At 35.6% G+C, this 22726-nt stretch overlaps 2 protein-coding genes across 2 annotated transcripts in view; one reads left to right on the top strand and one right to left on the bottom strand.

Moving 5' to 3' along the window:
* LOC134531766 (SET and MYND domain-containing protein 4-like) overlaps positions 1 to 22726 on the top strand; it is a 334526-nt gene that overhangs the window by 113337 nt on the left and 198463 nt on the right. The window lies entirely within an intron of this gene.
* The window catches only part of LOC134531763 (protein grindelwald), a 93333-nt gene that overhangs the window by 50680 nt on the left and 19927 nt on the right, over positions 1 to 22726 (bottom strand). The gene's annotated exons all lie outside the window — the stretch shown is intronic.

Genomic DNA, 22726 nt, shown 5'->3' with positions numbered 1-22726 from the left:
TGCTAGTAAAATACGTTTTGCAAATCACTGTAAAACGTTGAATGTTTAGTGAAGGGTAATTTTATAACGAAAAAGATTGTGAATATTCCCGTTCTAATTGTTCGACGTTAAAAACATTAAATTTGGAAAATATAATATACTACTTAAAGATTATACAGGCGAGAAATTTTTTCTTGAATGCAAATTGTAAGAAGACATTATTCAGGAATCATTACAAGTTATTGAATGTATTTTTTTCTTAATGTTTGGTTTCTCCTTTCATGTGGAGTTATTGCATTTTCGAGCTATCTGAACGATTTTTCACTACACAAACATTTCATGTAATGTTTTGTTGCGAATTTGATCCCCCGATACACACTATAAGTTATATTCTACTCGTAAGAAAACCAGGAAAGTATTCATAATGATAAAGTTTTCGTCGACTAATTGCGTTATGGTAATCGAATAAAAATACATTGGTTTCTAAGTGTTTTCGCCCCTTGGTACTACACACAAAATTAACTTCTAATGTCTCGTTTTCTAAAAATTTTATAATTGTGTTTTTATTTTGTTCGTATCGTAGCTACTACTAACTGTAGTCTTTGTAAAAAATTTTTTTTGTAATTGCTTGTATTTTTTAATTTATTTCATTTGTAAAAAAAATAACTTCCTTACATATAACATCAGTCCATTATATTAAATTGATTTTTTGTTCAGGTTGTCTTAGTAACATTTTGTTATATTTTAGGCTATCATCTGCCCATACTTTGAAAACATTAGTGTGGTTAAGAAGTGGATAAGGCGGCACGTCCGAACTTCGCCAAGCAAACTAAGTTCATTACATAAAATAAATAAAAAAAATACACATTTGGAGTTAGACAGATATCCAACATGGCGGTTAAGGGCTATCCTTTAACTCTGCACATAGTTCGCTAGATAGACCATGGGCGTCGCAACCGGGGGGACGGGGGGGACGGGGGGGGACACGCCCCCCCCCCCCAATAATAAAAGTCTTCAATTTCGTCCCCTCCAATAATATATTTAGTTTCGTAGTTATATTAAAAATATGAGTTCTGTGATACAACCCATATGTTGCGCATGGTGCATTTAGTCTATCGTGGTAATGTGAGCACTTTTTAAGTCGATCTTCGTGTAAAATCAAAATCAGGTCCAATACCGAAGCGCACCGATAGCAGAAAGCCGAGACGAGTCGAGCCGATCCGATCAAGTGCGCGGCCTTCCATTGCAACCAACTATAATTAGAATATTTAGGAAAGAAAAATGCCTAAAAACCACTTTTTTTGTATCTTCAAACCCCAAATTTTCCCGCGGGAGGACCCCCGGACCACCCGCTTTTTTTTCTTACAAGGGATGGATATTCCTCAACAACTAAATCAATTTAAGTCCCCCCCCAAATAATATATCCTTGCGATGCCGATGGATAGACGCACACACACGCACAGACGCACAGACGCACAGACGCTGACGACAGCTTTTTCAAGCACTTGCAGTCCCCCCACTAAGTGCGTCACACTTCACACTTTTTTTCTTTTCTTGAACAGACGTTCTCCACATCCTGTCTGGACAGCGTGGAGCAACAAAAGCCCCTTCCTCCATCTTCTTTTTATTCTTAAGTTATTCTTCTCTTTCGACTCTCTCTTTCTCTCTTTCTAACTTTTTTCCTGCTCTCCCTCCCCTTTCCCATCTCACGTTCCCCTTCATGGCCATGTTGCTTTATTAGGATTTTCTACACGCTCTTTCTAGTCGCTTATTCGTTCACGCGAACCACACATATATTTCCGAGCATAAGAAAATCACTAGTTATTTGATACTGCCGGACATTCCTGAGTCGAACAGTAGAACAATTAACCGGTTATACAGACACGGGACTAGGCGGGTAGAAAAAAAATAAAATTCATGACTCCTGAAGAGCTATTCAATAAGCTGTTGCAGCAGACCCACTATCGCGGTAATCTCACCAGGCAAAGTAACCAATTTCAGAGTTCCAGCGCACAGAAGTACTGGAGGCCAAACGTTTCTTTAAGCACTCAGCCAGCAAGCTGTGGAATGACTAACCGAAGAGCTTAAAAGAAAATATTTTTTTGAGAGTGTTGCGTCAGAACTGAAATGAAGCCTAAATTAAGTTTAAGTTAAACTTTGTTTTGTTTCTTTTCAATATTTATAGGCCTTTTAACTGACATTGACAATATTAAATAAACACTAAACATGACACTCAGCAGAACTCACTTCACAAATTTCCACGTATGAGAACTCATCCATAAACCAAAAATCATTTCCATCAAAGGAAAGAAACAATACCTTTATAAACGTACTATTTAGAATGCGCTGAAAATAAAAGTATCATCGAACAGGGTAACTGGTATTTATAAAAAATTGTTGTAATTTGCGGTCCAAGGTCTTTGCACGTGAGGGTACCCAACACAAGTCCTCTGGCGGCCAAGGCATGGAATAAGCGAAAAAAAACTGTACAATATTCCATATGTTTTCCTTTGAACATAGATTTGGCGTTATTACTATCTTTATCGTCCCTATTTAATATATACTCTTACATTCTCAGTGAGGGGCTTTTTAATTTCGGAAGGGGAAGGTGGAACGACGTCCATGCCTCTCCATATGAAGTAGGTAAGATTGAAACACGTTGTCAAGAGGTAAAAATAGCTATAGAATGTTCTTTTACATTTTTTTCCCTCCTTATTTCTTGACGTATACGTCTTTCATGGTTTAGACCGGTTTGGGAAGCCGGTTTGTGAGAACTTGACCGACGAAGAAAGGAGAACACGGAAGAGGGAAAGAAAAGAAAAAAAATGTCCCAACCTCTTGGGCCACAAAGAAAGCTGGATTCCTGAGAGCTCCTCCGACCTCCATTAAAAACCCTGGGCTAGCTCTGAGCTGAACTTAAAACGAGACCGAGACCTATAATTTGTCGCAATGCATCTTCGTCGCCTTCGAAGCCAGAGCGGGCGACCGCGGCAGGTTGAAGACTCGTGTTAAGGGGATTGGTGCACCAGCATCGTATTAAAAAAAACAATATATTTGTTAATGATTCAGCTACTAGAGAAGATTTGAACCATTCTGGTGTAAAATTATTTTTTTAATTTTTTTATTTTAATTAAGTTATTGCTGATTTTCGGGATTTTTTTAAATTCAAGCTTTATTAATAAACTATAAAGAATTCAGTGGTAAAACTTTCGCAGATAAATTTTCAGACACGGGAGATATGACTGTGACCATTATTTTATCTGTAATTATTATTAATTTAACGTATTTACAATTTGAATTTTAATAAATGAGCTGCTACGAAATTGCGTGATATTCATTTGCGAATTTAATAACATTCGCGTTTTCATTTGTAATTCAAACGCCAATATATCTGTCGGCTGAATGATTGACTTTATTTTAGTCTTTAGCTTATTGCAGTCGGACCTAAAGTAAAAACGTAGCTGTAGAAGTTTGAGCAGCGTGCAAGCTCGGATACGAGAAATTATGGAGCGCGCTGGACAGTAGTGACACCTTGCGACAGTTTCCCGAACTGTTTGCAGCCAGTGTTTTCTCTCGTTCCCACCCTGCCTCAGCTGTCTGCTGTTTACGAAGGGGAGACGGGATTTCGCGCGAAACTGATATGAAGGTCAACGTACTCATTTTCAGTAGATAAGAGAACGTGTTTGGTCTAGCTCGGCGTATAATTGAATGGTTATTCTCTGTTATTATTTAACACAGTGATTTAGCTAGATGTTTTTTGTTGTAAGCGTGAGATTTATTCAGGAATAAAATGCCGAAGAAACCTCCACCAAGCATAGTACACAAAAGAACAAAACTATCGAAAGCCATTAGAGCACTTAGAAAAAAGAATAAAGAAAGATAAGAGATTATTTTATTATAGCTTTTTTACCATACATTTATTTTTCAGAGTTGCGTATGTACAACGCGATGGACGCGATGCGACAACATAAAGATGTGTAAAATTGTAAACATGCTTTTTTTTTCTAGCAATGCGTGAACCATTCATAAACTATACTCAACATGTATCCGTATGATTACGTTTGAATTTTTTTTATGACAGGCATCAATGTTAACAAGTTTATTAAGCCACAATATACTTTTTTTCAGAAAAATAAGTGTAGCAGAAAACACTCAACATAGTCTCACACAAAATCAGTTTACATGAATGCAGTTTTAAGAAGTAAGCTACGTAAATAATAGTTAAACATTATTTAATATATGCTGGTAACGTTTCCAAAGTATCAGCTTCGCCTTCATTCACGAACAATATTCGTGGCCTTATTTATTTATTTTGCTGGCGTTTCGTTGGTGACTGTTAGGACTGCAAAATTAGTAAACATTTTTCACCCTATCCTGAGTTAAATCTAAGTGTGCGCGGTTAGATGAGGACCAGATGTGTATCATGCTTACGCCTTTACACTCTACTCAGGGGTGCCCACAAGGGGGGGTAACGACGCAGACTGCGTCATTAAAATTTCAGGGGGGGGGGGGTGGTTAAAAGACGAGAAAAATGTATATATTATTTACATAATTATAGCTTCTAATGTGAAAATACGATTCTGGTGCTTTGATAAATGAAAGGGATCTTGTAAATCAAATTGGCAACCCCGCACTTTCCTCAACAAAAGCAGTTTGGCATCTGTCGGTTCAGGATGGAAATATTACCTGATATTACCAAAATTATTATTAGAAAATCAGTTTTAATTAATGAAAAATGTGATAAAATATAATACTAAAAAAGTATAATATTATAAAATAATTGAGTAAATCATTTAGAACATGGCATAAAAAAATTCGGGGGGGGGGGGGGGCATAATTAGTTTAGGGGGGGTGAGTCATAGTGTTTGGGGGGGGGGGGGGCACCTCTGCTCTACTCATGCGGGTATTAACCATGCGCGTAAGGGCGTGTTGCCAATGACCTGTACGATAGTCAATCCTCTACGGACTCGAAAAATGTCACCTGCTCATTGGCTACTTGACTTGTGACAACTGTTTGTTATAATGCCTGTGATTCATCGTTGATTTTGTTGAGGAGTTTTCAGTGATTCAGAGCCTCCCATTTAACTGTGGCCGAATTGAAGAAGCAGTACAAATGTTACATGCTTGAATTCATAGCGAATGGAAACCACAAATATTTACTGATGTAGTGGTTGGTAAAAAAAAAATATTATTCGTATCGCGTCCATCGCTTCGCGCCATGGTGGCTCCTATATTATATGGATTTACAAAATATAACGATTCATTTACGACACTTAAGATAAGGTGTGTAGGATTTTAAGAATTCACTTGAATTAATATTTAAGAACATATTTCAGGATAACTTGTGAAGACGCTCGTACAGACGGCACCGGTTGTGATGACTCATTGTTAGGGACACCTGTATTTCGAGAATACATTTCGTGTCAAGGTATTTCACAAAATACTGTAGCTTTTCTCTTGTGGTTATTGGCTGAGAGCGGTGAGAGGTGTCGTCCCGCTCTTGACGAGGCCAATGAGAATGTGGTCACAGTACTGCTGCACCCTCACAATTTGCCTTTCCTCTTATAAAAAGCTACAGTATTTTGTGAAATACCTTGACACGAAATGTATTCGCGAAATACAGGTGTCCCTACTCATTGTTACCAGAGCAGGGGCCATCTCGTGTACACGAAGTGGCATGCGAAACCTCAACACAACTCGAAAATCAGTGAGTGTTACATTGAAATGTGTCCGCTACAAATGTTCAGGAATTATAATTTTTAAATCGAGTAGAAATATTCCTGCAATTAGCATTAGGTATATTTTAATAGACATTGAAAGCGAATCATTAAGTAGCTTCAAAATCCAAATACCGGAATACAGATAGTCTGTAACAATACAGACCTCACCGACTAGATATGGTCCAGATTGTTAATACTAACACATTTGAAAAAAAACTGACTAGTTAATGAATATGTTGAAATTTTGTAAACCTGTTACTTAAGATGATTGGTGATGTAATAATGTCTCTTGGAAACTACATAAGATTTTAACTGCTTTTATTTCTCCATAAATTCGCAAATCACCATGGCGGCCAATTTACGATCACGATTTAGTTCTTAAATTTTAAATTAGTTTATTTGTTGAGAGCCTGGTACAATGTATCTGACCACTAAAGCGATCCGAGCCGCGTAGTGTATACTACTGCGAGGTTGCAGAAGTAGGCTCGGGTCGGGACGAATTTCGCTGTGAAGAAACAAAGGTTTTTAATACATAGAAAATTATCCCAAAGCCGAAATTTGTACAGTAGTAGAATGAAAATTTCTTAGTAACACGTCAAAAGTGTAAGTACTGCCGCAAACCTTGTGTGTCACACCGAAAACGAGTAGTTAAGTCCAAAATTAAATTTTTTTGCAACGATCCACAATAATGGATATTGCAAATGCAGTTTATGGAGTAGACCTCAGTATGGAACCCAAAATAATCTAGAAACATTGCCCTATCTAAGGATAGTGATAAAAAGCACAAAGTTTAACATGTTTCTATAAAATAGACCTTTTAAATCATTAAAGTTAACGAATTCACTTTCATTCAATTTTAAGGAAATATAAATACATCTTACATAAACTTAAAGAGCCCAACGTGGAAATCGCTTAAAGTAATCGTTCTTGCATATTTATTCATCTTTAAATTGGTATATTTTTTAAGTGTCTCATACAATTAGTCTGACCACTAAAGCGATCCGAGCCGCGTAGTGTATACTACTGCAAGGTTGTCGAAGTAGGTTCGGGTCGAGACGAATTTCGCTGTTAAGAAACAAAAATTTTTAATACATGGAAAATTATCCCAAAGGAAAATTTTTGTACAGTAGTAGAATGAACATTTCTTTGTAACACGTCAAAAGTTTACCGATGAAACCTTGTGATCACACCAATAAATGAGCAGTTGAGTCCTTAATGATAATTTCTACAATGATCCACAAAAATGTTTCGTAAATTTAATAACTTTAATACTTTTTTAAGTCGGTTCTCATTATGGCACCAAAGTAATATAAAATAATGCCCTACATGGTAACTGTGATAAACACCTCAAAGTTAAAACGTCCTATTATTAAATTGGTAATTTTAATCATAAAAGGTAAGAAAAAAATATATATTTTTTAATAGAAATTTGACTACATGTTACATAAATATGTTGAGCGTAACGTCAAAATCACTTCATAAATATTGTCTGTGTTTTTTTTTTTTTTTTAAGGTTTAAATGTGTATATTTTGAGTGTCTGGTACAATAGTCTGATCACTGATGTATTTCAAGCTGCGTAGTGTGTGGTGCAGCAGTGTTAAAGTCGCTCGTGCTGGGACGTTTTTTGCTCCAGAAAACTAAGGTTTTTAATGTATGGTAATTCCAGACTGAATTTTACTCTGAAAGAATAAAAGTTTCCTAACTGCAAGTGATTTTTGCTGCAAACGTAGATAAAAATCTTCCAGGATGCAATTTGCTTAGGTAAAAATGTTAGTATGATCGACTCTTTAATTTCTAAATTATAAATAACAACAATAGAACTTCCCGGAAAGTTGTGATAAACTGACGATATTGCGCGAGTAGCAGACCCGTACGTGACTACAGAGAAAGGCTATTTTCCTTGACCGTTAGGATTTCTGGGACGAACACCCTCTCACAGCTGGGGTCATAAAATACGGTCAAACTCTTGCAAAACATCCACCACCGCTCTTTGCCACTAGCAATTCAACGAAGTAAGCTAGGCGCAGCACTCCAATGAATTAACTTAGAAAAAAAAATTACTAAATATGTAATTCTATCAATACATTTTACAACACAACTTATGTATTATTTATTTTCTGGAAAAAAATAATATTATCATCCGAATTATGTTATAAAAGTGACAAAACTCAATAAGCACATTAACGGTGTATCGTTTTCTTCAATTGTTATATAGTAAAATAATTTCATACAATTAAATATATATATATATATATTTTATAATATAGGCTACATTAAAATTTTGCACAGTTCTGATCTAAAATAATATAATGTATTAGAAATAAAAAATAATTATATTTTTTGGTATTAAAATAATTTTTAATAATAAAATTTTTGTAACAAAATACGAACACACATATACAAAACCAGAGGTCCTCTAGAATTTTGATTTACAAGTTCCAAGCAGAAATTGTTTATTGTTAATTTTATTGTATCAAAAATCATTCATATATAAAAAAAATAATATGTATATCTCAAAAGATGTAACATGAATACACCCTATCATATGCATTAAATATATTTTAAGTAATCCCTAAATAATACCAAGTTTATTGAGTGTCGCAGTACGCAGCGTGTTTCAAAGCCCGCCGGCCGTGAAAGATCAGTACGGCCGCAGTACACTGCAACGCTCGGGCAGCTTTAATGAGGCAACTAATTATGCTAGACTCTTTATAAATATGCTATATTAAAGCTAAAAGTATAATTAAAAACATTTATTTAGACATTTTTTCGCATTGGGCTCTTCAAATCGGTGTAAATCGTATTTTTATCTGGGTGGCAAAGATAAAAAAAAAATATGTCGTGAATTAATCGCTTTATATCATATATATTAAAAATTTAAATTTTTTCTAACATTAATGGGTGTATTAAAGTTTCTAGATTATTTTGGTAAGTTTACGGACAGTCTAAATTAAAAACTGTATAAATGGGTAGCATTTTAATGGACTGATGCAAGTTGCTGTCACCTAGGACTTAAATACAAATTTTCGGTGATAACGCACAAGGTCTACAGCGGTAAACTTTCGGTATGTTATTAAGCATAGTCAACTCTACCACAGTACAAAAATTCAGCTTTGGACAAATTTTTCACAGGTTGTCTTGGTTTCCTGGAGTAACATGAAAGTCTACGCGGGGAAGGGCGGCTACCTGATCCGAGAATGAAGGATAGGGCGAGATGGGAAGCGAAGATAAGAGCTGGTTGGGTGTCCGTGTTGGAGAGAGAGAGAGAGAGAAAGAGAGAAAGGCGATATTGTGGAAGACCTTCGAAAGATTCCCGCTAGATGGCAGGCCTCAGAGCTGCAACATTCGACAACCTCCCCTCACAGAAGCTCTCTCGCCACTAACTTGCCAAATCTCACCCGCTAGCTTATATACGTGCTGGCTGGCCATACAGTAGTAATAAACGAGCATTTATGAAACACTTAAGCTCATTTCCAACAAATTCTGACGAATGACTGTTTTTTGTCCTGCACCAATCCCCTTAAGTGTCCCGGCCGCGATTTTCGACGTCGACACGGAACCGGCTGCGAGACGAGTTCTCGTGTACCACGGAAGTGTTTGCCCGGAGCTCAAAGACAGTTTCCTTTTTTACATCAGCACACAGTTAATATCTGTACCTCGGAGGCATAAGACACTATGTGCACTCTTGGGCAAAATGTACTTTTAACCATAACTTGTCAACCGTTTGACGTTCTTTCTAGTGGCATACAACACTAAGATCTGCGATATGTTGAAAATTAACATATTCTGGGTAGAAAATAGTTGAGTGAATAAGAGAGGTACTATTTACAATTAATTAATTATTAGCTCTAGCAAATATAAACCCATAGTTTCCCAGTGTCCAATATCAGTCTGTTTGTGCCTGATGACGGGAACATATGTAAGTTCCCGAAACGACTCAATTGTTGTCACTGGAAACCTTCTGTGTTCGGCAGTGCTATCGTCGTTGTATTGTCCATAGCACTTGTTTATCTTCATCGTTGTGTTTGTGTGTTTGCTGCGTTGTCCAGGTTTGTTGTCTGCCTGAATTTAATCTGCCTCGTCGTTGTTAGCCCACTGTGTTCGTCTGTGTTGTTATTTTATTTTTCATGACTAAGTTCCTTCAATGGAATTCTTGTGCAGTCTGATATTTAGAGGTTGAACATTTTTTGTACGTTCCTCCGTGTTGTGATGTTCATAATATTTGTTCATTTTCATCGTTGTCCGACATCAGCTGATTCAGTCTTGTTTTCTATAAATTTATCTTCATAATTTTTTTTTAGGAATTTTTTCATGACAAACAGTGCAAAACTGCAATGGTGTATGTTCAAAAAACTGCATTAAATTAACGTGCTCTCAAAAAAAATATGGTTTAAATGACGTAAGAAGTGTATTATTGTGTATTGTGTATTCCTAGGTACAGGTATATTTTTAAGAACAAAAAAAAATCAGAAAATTAAAAATTCACTCAATAAGAATTCGTGCCGAGTAAACAGCCATTTATTATACCTGCCTGCTAATTTCATTTCATACATAAACAATTATAATAAATATAATAAAAACACACATAAATAACCGAAAATATTAAATGTCCAATAAGTACAAATATAAGCATTCATATTAAAATATCACCTCATCTCACTCAACCCGCGTGAAAGAAAAAAAAATTGATCTATAATAAAAATAGGTACATTTAAAGTCTCTCAGTGTCTTTAGTTGATAAAACTGTAAAAATATTTAACATTCAAATCATTCCTTTTACAAAATATTAAGAAGAAAGCAAAAGGTAACATTTCAGTGGTGTTTTATCAAGATAGCGTCTTACAGCTGGAGTAGAAATTCTAAGTTACAATTCTTAATTTCTTGGTCGTGTAATGCACTCCATTTCGTATCCAAAAATATTAAATATTTTAAAGCTCCAACAACATATTTCACAATAACATATACATTATTTAATACTACCGGGAGTCAGGTGCAAAAATTACTATAATAATCACATGTGCGATAACTTTATGCAAAACAGTGTTCGTCAACAAAAATGAAACGCTTTAATTGTAATTTTATTTGTAATTGGAACAGAAATATGCATGTAAACTTACAGTATTTGTAATTTTCTACAGTTACATGAAAACAACAAAATCACTAATTATTACCCGGAAATTTATGTTTTTTGCTATCACAGTACCCCAAAAGTTAAAGTTATTTTAAAACCATTGCCTGAATAGCTTTCCAGTATTAAATGCGCATATTAATAAGCATAAAAACAAAAAAAAGTCAAATTATTGAATATTCGATTATCTTTTCAATGGTTAAAAAAATAATGCTGGAATGAAACATCAATTAAAATATAGATTTATGAGCCAATTTTTGTAAGAAATATTCAGCATTATCTCAAATAAAAGTATTTAATAAATGTAAAAATAACCATAGACATTTTGTGTTGTACAAAATTAAAATATATTTCTTGTAATATTACAAACTGTTTCTTGGCTACTGGTTTCCAAATAAATCTTTCGTAAAATTACAATTTTTTTCGTAACAGCTGCGTTTTTGGTACCACTGGAACTAGGTTAAAGAAATATAAAATTTCAGAAATTCAAATGACACACCATATGTAATCATGTAAATATGCTACAAAAAATAATGACATTAATTTAGGAGCTTTAGGATCTAATCACGTCTTGGCCGAATCTATTAAGAATTATTTCTCCCGCGTGCTATTCCATCCCAATTCCTGGCTAATTTAGTAATAACACGTGAAAGATGGCTCGGTTTAAGACGCCATTTTGATTATTTCATTTTCACGTTATTGTTTTCTTTATATATCAGATTATTACAACTGGTATGACATAACATTGTACTATACACTGTATATTTTTCAATTGAAAAATTACAGATGTTTGTAAATTTGTACATTGACATGAAAACAGCTGTATCACTACAAAATAATGTTTGCAGTAATACTGGGTTCAGATTATTACCCAGGAATTTGTGATTTGTGCTGTATCGGTACCTCCAATAGTTAAAGTTATTTGCAAACCATTCTATGAATAGCTTTCCAGTGTTAATTAAACACATAATACGCATGATACAACCAAATAAAGTCAATATTCGATAAACTTTTCCATGGTTTAAAATGGTTATGCTTTAATGAAACATTAATTGAAAATATAAAATAAGGCGCCAAATACTCAGTATTATCACGAAAAAAAATTCATAAATGCTAAAATGTCCTTAGTCATGTGTTATTTACAATACCTACCTTTTTTTGTAATATTACAAAACTGGTTTTCAAAGGAATCTTTTTTTTAAGTACACATTCACGCACACGCAAATACACACACATATACATATACGTATACGTAGGAAGTAACTAGACTAGTGATGGGTCAAATCCCAATTTTCTCAAATCCTAATCTCGAATCTGAATCCCAAATAGAACTTAGCGTACGTATACCCCTCTAATCCGAATGTAGTTTTCAAGGGTCCAAAATAAAATAATGTACAAGAAATGAAAAATATTAACCTATAACCTTTCTAATAAATACAAATGGTAATTTATTTATATAATTACCTGTTAAAAATACCATAATACCATAACAACAGGATACAAATGAAGAAAAAATTTACCTAGTAAACTTCAAAGGTTATCAGTTAAAAATTTTTAATTTACTTTGTTTCCTCTCATGTTTTTCTTAAAACCGTTTTCCTCGAATATTGAATCCTTCGAATACTAAGGATTTTATGGTATTTGAGGATTTGGCTGGCCCATTAATAATTTAGATTGATTTAAATCGTTTTAAGACCGGGTTCGCGGCTCGGCTTCTCCAAGGCTGATTTTCTCAGACAAATGGTGGCATTTGTCTGCTAGGAATACATTCCCTTGCAACATGTCAGGCTACCAAAGACGCGGTGGGTGGAAAAAAAAAACTTTCTAGAATGGCTTTAAAATGGGGAGTCAGTTTCCCCATCTTGAGGAGGCCATCCGGGAGTTTCTCCGGGGCCGTGGAGTTTTGGAAAAAAATATTTGTTAGTTATCATTCCAAGTTATAAATAAAGCTCAATAAAACTAGAATAATTACTTTAAACTAAACTAACTTTTAACTAAACAAAACATCACGTTAAATATCACATCAATATCGAGAATTGACACGCATTGTCCCGCCTGAGGCAGGGTCTGCATGGATGGAGTGGGGCTAACACTTATAGGAGCCGGCTGCCCTATTCGAGGCAGAATGCATGAGGGGAGATGAGATGGAGTGTGAATTGGTGCGGGAAAGGGGAGTACCCCGAGAAAATCCACAGGCCATGGCATCGTCCACCACATTTCCCACTTGCGAAAATCCGGGTTCGACTCCTCCGGGAATCAAACCCCGGTCCGGTCACCTTGGGGCAAAGGGGAGGGGGAGATTCTAAACACTCGACCACCGAGCCTCTTACTGTTGTAAAAAGAGTAATATTGATTAATTAAAAATCTATTTTATAATTCTCGTTATAGTGTCTTTTGTTTAATTTAATTTTCTGAGATAGCACAAATTCAACTTTAATTTATATTTTTTCATCTCTGACATTTAAACTTTCATTTAATTTGATTATATGCACAAAATGATTACAGACACATGCAATATTTTAATATTTCTGAAACAATTGCACCTTAATTTGAAATGTATGTATAAAACAGGTATCATTTTTCTTATCGCTCGTGTAAGTAGATTAACAGTTCTGCTTAGTACTAATAAATAAAATCTCCCCAAAAAATATTCACCCTCCAACTTGATTACATTAGTTTATGTGATTTTTTTACAAATCAAACTTTTCTCCCTTTTTTTCTCAGTTCTAAATTATTACCTCCCTCTTGATTTGCTTACGAGATTAGATTTTTATTAATTAACCAACTTATTTGCAATATGAGAACGTTACTGAGGTTAGATATATATAATCGAGTTGAAATCGTATTTACCTTACAACATTAGCCACTATCCAATTATAGCCAGTCGAAATGTATGTTCAATAAATCTCGTAGTAATTTTTTGCCAGGTTTTTACTGTTTTCACTTCTAGGTGATATGTGCCGTAAAAACCACTGCTACTTATTAGAACTTATCCGAAAAACTAAACAGCTATCTATTAAAGTGCCTTTTATTTTGAAAAATATAAAAAATATATATTTAAAAAACCTAAAAACACTATTTCATTGTTGTATGAAGAAAAAAAATCTTTACATTTTAGTAATTTGTTTACCAGCTTTTCTTAAGCTTAAAATAAGAATCAAATAATAAGCAAAACTATTAATGTTAATGATAAAAATGTGAAAAGAAATCAATCACTAATGTCCATTCGTTAGGATAGTCATTATGCAAATGAAAGAAGAGAACACACGCTTAATATCTATCAGTTGTCTCAAATTTTCTAACACAAAAGGCTATTCTTTAGAACAGACTAATTATGAAAATGAAAGCAGAGAGCACCCTACACTTTTATTTCGTTAAAATTGTTTTGTTTACAACTTGACTCTTATTTTAAGCTTATTAAAAAATTACGTCATACAGAGCGTCGTAGTTCAATCTGTTGCTGTTGAACAAATTACTTAAATTTAAAGATTATTATTGTTTACCTTTTATTACATACAAAAATGAAAGCATATTTTTTAGTTGTTTGAAATATAATTTTACTTTTTAGTTAATATTGACTGTATAAATTTTTAAATTCCAAAAATCAATTTTCAAAGATAAATGTAATTAAAATTCTCGACTTTAAAAAAAGAAGTGTTTTTTTGCTAATAGCTCGAAAGTAGTAGTTTTTTGCCCGGGTAAGAACCTTGCAAAGTTTCAAATCGATACGACACTTATAAGTAGGTTAAAATAGACTTTCAAATTTTTATTACAGTGAAGCTAATAAAAGCGCCTCGTTTGTTTGTTTCCGCACAATTTTCCTTCTAATCTTTCATCTCTTTCAAGCGACTCGTGTTCTAGATATATAATTTTTAAGTCAAAGTCACACAAAAAGTTTCATAGAAATCGGTAGTTTTTGCGTGGTGTTAGAACAAGCAAAGATGTGACGGACACACCAAGCGATAGCGCGTTTCAAATTCCAGGCAACGCCATCTACTGAGGAGATTCATAACTAAACTGTCATTAGAGCCGTTAGTTTGCTAGCCGTCGCGAGCATCACTAAGCGCACGGGTCTCGCCAAGAAGTGTCAAAAAATCCGGCTCCCTTCACCGTAGGGAAATAAAATATATACTAGTTTTTAAAGTCAGATCATAAGCTTTAAAACATAAAAGGTTTCATCAAAATCGGTCTATTAGATTTTGCGGATGCTCGAACAAAAACAAACAGACAAGTTACAGTTTTATGACAGTATAGATTATTTTCCACTCTTACCCCCGCCTTGATAGCGTTTCCCGCGCTTAACGACCTGAGGAAGCAACAGTTCAATATTGTTTGCCGCGTTGTACTACTGTTGTTGGTGTTTTTGGTATTCACAGTTGTACTCCGGTGTTGCCATGTGCAATCTTGAAGTACCGTTTCTTGAATAAAAGTTTTTTGAAACCGAACCGGAAACAACAGTTACGCGAAACGCTGACGTCCACTCGACACCAGCTGCGCGCCGCTTGAAGCCTGCTGCTGGGTAGGTGACTCACGGCTTGCGCGCTGTTCCGTTATCACTCGCACCGAGGCCCTTTCACCTTTTGCAACGGCCGATGACTAAGGCCGGTCTCCCGATAACACATAGCATTCATTTTTACGAGACTGCAGAGAATCCCTATCTTTTAGACTGTGTTTCACCACATAGGCCATGTCACAGCGACACTGAACTCGCATTTAAAATGGAAGGGAGGAGGGAGGGAGAGAGAGAGAGAGAGAGAGAGAGAGAGGGGCAAATTAAGTGATAATAATAATACATTTTTGGTAGGCCTGTTTTCAGGAATCTGAAGGGAGTGGAGAGGGATGCCCCCCTCACCCTCCAACAACTTCCCAGTTCACAGAAAAGCTACTGATCCGAAGTACATACCTCCCACAGAAAAGTTTTCAGAAAATGAAGTCTAAGTACGCATTTTTGACTATCTGATGACCTTTAAGTGTTCAAAGAGAAGGCTATTACTCTATAATTTTCCATACTCATGGCCATGAATTTTAAGCTGGATGTTTTTTTTTTGTTTGGGGGTGGCGGGCATGACCCCTCCCTGCCCCTACCTGACTAAATCCTTGCAATATGTCATATATGATTCATTTCCAAATATATGCTCTGTAGCACTGTGTCTCAAATCCTTTTATGACCTTATTATCGAAACTATGTTATACCACAGTATAAATAAAAAATAAAAATAACCGGCTGGCCTTCTAACGCCAACGCGTTTCTTTTGTTGAGAGGTTGAACTGTGGTTAATCTGACATGCCCCAGAACAGCTTAGCAAATGGTGATTGTACAGGTACTGTGTGGTTCAGGCCTGGGAAAGAGACGACATTTTCTAACCCAGCCGTTAGCCAACTAACAGCTTATGGTCTAGGTTTTATTTTAATTAGTCTCACAATTGGTCGTTCTCTAAAAGTAGTACCACAGAAGATGACTAACGTGTGATATAAAACGTGTTTTATATTCCCTTGGCAGTAGGAAAATTTGTGACAAATACCCAGGGTCGTCTTCATGGGTGGGCACAGTTAATCCAAAAGTTAACTTCGTTAGTCATTAATTCGTTAGTTAAAAAGTTAAAACTTCGATAATCGTTAAAGCGTTAAAGTTAACCGTTAAAAGTTAACAACCCAAAACTTATTCTGCTTTTGGGCTGGAATAAAACAATAATAAAAACAGATAGCATTAATTAGCATATTAACATTATCATCCGACAACGATGATTGTTTGGCTCGTAAAATACCTTTGCCCGTACAAAAAGACGTGTGTATGTGATTTTTTTTGTGTGTGATTGGTGTGTGTGTGTGTGGTTGGTGTGTGTATATGTGGTTGGTGTATTTGGTGTGTGTTGTGTGTGTAGTTGGTTGGTGTATGTGGTTGGTTTGGTGTGTGTGGTTGATGTGCGTGTGTGTGGTTTGTGCGTGTGTGTGTTTGGTGTGTGTGATTAAAGTGGGGGTGTGTATGTGGTTAGTGTGGGTATGTGTGATCATAGGCGTGCGCACGGTAGGTGCCACAGGTGCCTTGGCACCACCATTAGGGTTAACGTTATTTTATTTTTTACAAGCAGAAATAATACATACTTAAAAAAATCCGTATTATTTCCAAAAAAAAAATGTTTTCCAATCGTGTCGAGTTACAGATATGTGCTCATAACACTGTCAGTATCAGGGGCGCAACAACTAAATTTCCAAAAGGGGGGGGGGGGGGCAATATACCTTTTTATAAAGAATCATCGATCCCCACTTTTGGTTCTCCCCCGGGAAAATTTTTATTTCAAGGTGGAAAATTGTGCTATTTAAGCAGTTTTATTATCTAAAAATTGATTACACAGCACTTTCTTTGTCCCCGTTTGCCCCCACTTCAAGGTTTCGGGGGGGGGGGGGGGGCAAAATACCCTTGCCCCCCCCCACCTGTTGTTGCGCCCCTGATCAGTATATCAATTATCAATCGAACCAACTATACACACGGAAACAAGCCAATTGCAATTACTTGTGTTGTACACGCGGGCCGCGGCTACGAAACTTCTGAAATGTAAATACTTCTCCTAGTTCTCCTCGAATTACATAGAATGCGCGCTCGGAGTCCACTGTTCACTCCACTCGGCAGGCGCATGGAATAATAGCCGCCGTCCTCCAGGGTTTATTTGAAAAAAGAGAGAGATTTTAGTTAGTTAAAAGGATAGGCTTACTCGATGACTTCTATGCAGTCGCCGACAAACATTTTTGTTGTATTCCAAAAGTTAAAACTTTTGCCCACTCTTATTTGTGTATTTTTATTATTTTAATATTTTACATATTTAAGATATGTTACAAAAACTCCCTTGATTTGTTGATTTTAAAACTTAACATTTGAGAATATTTTTTCTAGCATTTATTTGGCGTCTTCAGAAAACATGTAAGTACGGTTTTTCAAAGCCACCAGCATGAATTCCGTGGAAACAATTTGTGCATTTTACTTTATGGCTCAACAAAGCTTAAAACTGTAAATAGTTTAGTAGTTATCCTGGTGATTATAACGTTCAAAGCCATAATTTGTCATTTAAAATGTTACAAATTTTACATCTGTGTATTTAATGTTTTTGTTCGGAAACACCTTAAATAGCACCATTTTGCGCTTTCAAATCCAAATTTTTCCGGGGGAGGACCCCCGAACCCCCCGCTTTAGGCTCGGGGTCCGTGAATGACAGGGCTGTTGTGTAATCTGGCACCACCAATACTGAAGTCCTGCGCACGCCTATGTGTGTGATCATGGGCGTCGCAAGGATATATTTTATGGGGGGGACTTCAATTGATTTAGTTGTTTGAGGAATATCCATCCCCTGGAAAAAAAAAGCGGGGGGTCCGGGTGTCATCCCCCGGGAAAATTTGGGGTTTGAAGGTGCAAAAAGGTTGTTTTTAGGCATTTTTCTTTCCTAAATATTCTAATTATAGTTGGTTGCAATATATAATTTATTTTTTATAAAAAATATTTTCAGAGAACAAATTTGTAAAAAAAACAGTTAACATATATGCTGGTGCTATATCCACACAATTTCATTAATTTAAACATCAGGAGAAACTACGAAAATACGAAACTAAATATATTATTGGAGGAGACGAAATTGAAGACTTTTATTATTGGGGGGGGGGGGGGGGACGTGTCTCCTCCGTCCCCCCCCCCCCCCCGGTTGCGACGCCCATGTGTGTGATTAGTGTGAGTGTGTGTGTGTGTAGGTACATACGCCATCGACCCGAGAGGCAGTGAACCGTCCAGCGGCCACGACAGAACCGCATTCCTCGCCGGGGCCCCCGCATCCATCGCCCTTCCCTCTGGCCACAAAAAAAAAAGAGCCTGTTCGTCCCTCCTCAAGACCCTCTCGTTCACGGAATAAAAGTGGGCTTACGATTGAACATTAACAATTAAGAATTAGTAGTGTAACTTACGACATGACTCTATGTACACCAGTGGGACGGGTTATGATTCTCTTGTAGGATTTTTGACGGGTCGTGTACGAATCATACATTGACGTAATACTTCAGAGATGGTTATATTTTGTATTTTTCCTTCAGAATAAAGGAAAGCACCAATCAGAGCACAGCAATAGAATGTGTTTTTGGTGCGAAATAGTGTTTCATCGGGAAAAGGAGTTTGATACAGTACGAAAAAGTAGGATATAAATAATTATTATAATATCAAGAAACGATGATATTATTAGAAGAAATTTGCACGAAATGTTTAAAAAAGCCTCTTATCAGAATCTTAATTTTTTTATGATTTTGGGAATTATTATTCGAAAGCTTTCTGGTCTTTATTTGCTACTGAGTGAATCTTTAAGATGTATTCATAATAAATGTCTTTTTTAACTGTACAGCCATATATTGTTGGCTCAAAACAGATAATTGTGGCATTAAATTAAAATTTATATACATTAAAATTAAATATTTGTGTACGAATTCTAGGTTACGAGCTAATACGCAATTTCAAGATTCATTCGTAAACATTATAGTACATAACAAACGTATTAGTATGCCAAATCAAAATTTATCATAGTGAAATTAATCTGGAATGTATTTAGTAAATTAAAATAGTCGTAATAATAAGTAATCCCATGTTGTAAATACGCAAGAAAAATTGCATCACAATGTTGATAAAGTAGAGTCACATGCCCGAACAATAATTGTCGAGTCACATGCCCGAAGTCTATCGTACCGATAGCGCAGTGGAAGGACGTGTGAATGGTGTGCTCCAGGAGTAATTTTTTGACGTGATTCAAACCTCATAACTGGAATTTTTTTTTTGCTTTTTTGACGTGACGTCTAATAAATCGATGAACGCCAGCTGCACGCACGATAAAGTGTCTCGTAACGTACTTTGTCCCGTTACGCTGTGTCCCGTTACGCTCATTGTACGCTTTCGCCGCATCTATCTCTCTTACACTCGATTGGAACAACCATCGATTTGACTTTTTCGAGGCACATTAAACTTGAAACACTCCCATTCGTTTCCTATTTTTCCTATCATCGTCCTATCCTTAACAGAATAACACAGATTGGAAGAAGTTAAATAGCAAACATGTATAAAAGTTATAGTTAAAATAATCTCTTCGTTAAAGTAATAAACATATTTTAATTAATGAGTGCAAATAAAAGTAAATTAATCAATTAAATTGTAGATTTTATTTCACTCCTTCCTTGTATCCATACAAAATAGTGATAACTCAATAAAAATGATTCAATTTTATTCATAAAAGTATGAAATTATTTCATCAATGTTTTGTTATGACGTTGTCACGTTAAACTATCGTCCGTAAACCGACTTTACAGACAACCAATTTTTTTTAATAACAGATTAATGACTAAACAAATTGCGCTTTAAGCAAACATATATTAATAAATTTTATTTGTTTAGGTTTTTGCTATAATATTATTAAATACATACATCAGACCATTTGATTTACTACTTCATACTATGCAGGCCTATATCCTTTATTTTTGATTAAAATTAAATTATTTACGTTTATTAAGATATTAATGTCCATGAATTCACATAGGTATTAAAAACTTATTAACAGTACAGCTATCATTTCATACATTTTATAATTTATAGTCATCTGTGTGGAATCTTTACAGTATTAAATGTTTAATGAATTTTTGAAATATGGGCAAATCAGGTCCAAATCTAGGGTTTAGTTTTAATGTTTTTGTTTTGTTTTTTCTCGCTGTTATCGGAGCCGTTTCTAATAGTTTACAATTTCCTTTTGTTTCCTCCTGTTTCGTGCTGTTATCTGCGCGTGATAATGGCAATCTACGTTTACGATTCAGGCAGCGTATTCTAGTGGCTGGTAGAGAAAATAAGTATTTGAAAAGCGAATATTTACCACGCATGGTATTGAACAGCGCGATGCATTGTCATGTGTTTTTTTTTAAGGCCGGTTTTATTAACTAAGCAAGAAATGCAATAACGCACGTAACGCACATCTAAGTTAATTTGCAACAAGAGAATAAATTTATTTGCTCTTTAACGAGGTTAGATATTTTACATATCACCGAGGAGTACTAAGACTCGCTTACATTTTTTATAAGAAAAAACATTACTGCCATAGGCTTACCTTGTATACAATAACAAAACCAATGGAGTATGGATTATGAATTAAAATTTATTATTTAAGGTCGGTGAATTTTCAGTCCCTACTAAAAACGCCACAATTTCGTCACTAAATTTACTGTCAGCCTAGACCCTATAGTCCCACACGAACTAAGGAAACGGTGAACTATTCGTTGAGTACCTTTTCTTCTTCTTTGACACGAACCACAAGAATTTGAAACATTTTTGAGATAGAAAACTCCATTATCCCGCGAATCAATTTCGCACTAGGCAAGCCTCAACCTTCTTGTTCATACTCAAGTCAGTACAGTGTGCTTATTAGACCTTACCAAGGATTTTCACGCTTAGAATCTATTGGGTAGCTCAGTTTTTTATCGGAATAAAAAAATAGTTCATAAACAAATATCTCTGAATATATTTGGGGTTATTGGAAAAATTTGGTGTTTCCAGTTTTGGAAATCTGGTGTTTTTTGATAACCAAGGTGAGATAATGGTTTATAGTGCCATAAAAAAGCCAAGTGATGTTTCTCATATAAAATATATCTGGTTAGTAAAATTTTGTCTAATTCCAGACAGCAAAATTCTTGTACGTGAACCTTTTTGTTACCAACCTTTTTAGTAAACCCAAGAAATGATTATTTAAACTTAATATGATGTCAAATAATTTACTGTCGCTCATCAACTGCAGTTGTTACTTCAGGGCACAAATATATATTTTTTTAAGTGTTTGACGAAATTAATTTTAGAAATTCTTGGTTTAAGGATAGGTCGTAACGAAACACGCGCAATTATTTTATCTAGATACAATTTGAGTTTAAAAATCCCAACCAGATAAAATTATACCGTCTGCAGGAGTGTATTTGTGTTGGTAAAGTGGGATGATAAGTTCGACGCTCGCTGGTGCTTCTAGCGCGGCACTGGCTCTGAACTGGCGCGCAGTCTTCTCGTCGTGCAAACGACAACTCTGAAGTTTGTGCGAAAACCATACCATTGTACGGTGGAGAAATGAAGGTAAAGGTGTAATTTCAAGTGCCTTGAGTGCTTTCAAGAATCTCTATAAGGTGTTTCTATACCTAAATTATGCTGAAAACAAACTTTTTTTTTTGAGTTTTTTTTTTAGCCATTTTTCACCATTCCAAAAATACAGTTTTATAATGAAAACCGGAAACAGAACTACTTATCTGACCTCAGCGTATCTTTAAACGTTTTTCGTAAACAGATACCACTCGGATATATTGAGTAGTTTTCGAATCGCGTGATTTTTTTTTTCTGAAGCTCAGCACACCCGCCTTCATCACGAGGAATTGAGGGTTCGAGGCTCGGTTAAGATACGGGTTTAAATTTGTATCGTCCTTAATTAGTCACAGAGCCGATAAAACCGATAAAATTTAATAAATGAACGTTGTTGATGACGGTGAGGAACGAGTTTAACATTGGAGAAAAATAAAAGAGGTTGGAGTCCCTGGCAGGCGAACCAAGTGTCCTGAGTTTGATTCCCGCGGAAGATCAGTCACTTGTGGAACATTTTCTTCCAGGGTTCAGCACTGAGTGCTGTGTTGGACCTTCATCTGAATATTGCGGAAGGCAATAGTCACCCACTATGGTATCATCTCTCTTAGTAAGCCCCAGTCGCCCAATGGTCATATCCCATGGCTCCGGACAGACATAACCAACTTTTCATCGTTATCAAATTTTTTCCCAAAGGACTTACCTTTACGCACCAAGTAGCTCGCCGAGGCGCGGATTGACTCTCTCTCTGCGGCCAACTTGCGAATCGATCGCGGAGCTATCGA

The sequence above is a fragment of the Bacillus rossius genome, chromosome 5 (assembly GCF_032445375.1).
Source record: "Bacillus rossius redtenbacheri isolate Brsri chromosome 5, Brsri_v3, whole genome shotgun sequence".
In the NCBI taxonomy this organism is placed as follows: Eukaryota; Metazoa; Arthropoda; class Insecta; order Phasmatodea; family Bacillidae; genus Bacillus; species Bacillus rossius.
Note: the sequence above shows the minus strand (reverse complement) of the source record. Positions and strands in the feature narration are given on the sequence as shown.